The sequence below is a fragment of the Colobus angolensis genome, unplaced genomic scaffold (genome assembly GCF_000951035.1).
Source record: "Colobus angolensis palliatus isolate OR3802 unplaced genomic scaffold, Cang.pa_1.0 Scaffold101, whole genome shotgun sequence".
NCBI lineage: Eukaryota > Metazoa > Chordata > Mammalia > Primates > Cercopithecidae > Colobus > Colobus angolensis.
The window spans coordinates 7,262,621-7,263,124 of record NW_012111031.1 but is presented as its reverse complement, the minus strand read 5'-3'; the positions used below and the strand labels follow the sequence as shown (position 1 = coordinate 7,263,124).

Sequence of the window (504 nt, the reverse complement as noted above, 5' to 3'; positions counted from 1 at the left end):
GCATCCAAAAAATTAGGGTTCTAATCTGAACCCTGAAAGCTGAAATTCCAGATACTTTCTATTCAAAGTATTAATATAGTCTTAAGACTAAGCCACTCTAGAAACCGTAGCTTTTGATAAATCGAGCAGTCTTTAAAATATTTTAATGAAGACAAAAACCAATCAAGTAGAAGTTTGGCATTAGTTTTCAAAAGCCGTTACAAACCCATCTTACTTAAAAATGAATTGCTGTTGGCCAACCATAGCACATGTAATCCCAGCACTTTGGGGGAGACTGAGACGGGAGGATCTTCTGAGGCCAAGAGATGGGCAGTATAGCAAGAGCCCATCTCTACCAAAATAAAAAGGTAAAAAATTAGCCAGATGTGATGGCACACACTCGAAGTCCCAGCTACTTGGGAGGCTGGAGTTGGATTTACCACCTCACTAAGGAGTTATCTCATTAGCAAGGAAAGATGTGAAAGCAAAGAAGGAAGGAGAAATGTGGAGAAATGGAGCTAAAAG

At 39.5% G+C, this 504-nt stretch overlaps 1 protein-coding gene across 1 annotated transcript in view; it reads left to right on the top strand.

The window, feature by feature from the left end:
• The window catches only part of GPALPP1 (GPALPP motifs containing 1), a 55,091-nt gene that overhangs the window by 48,761 nt on the left and 5,826 nt on the right, over window positions 1–504 (top strand). The gene's annotated exons all lie outside the window — the stretch shown is intronic.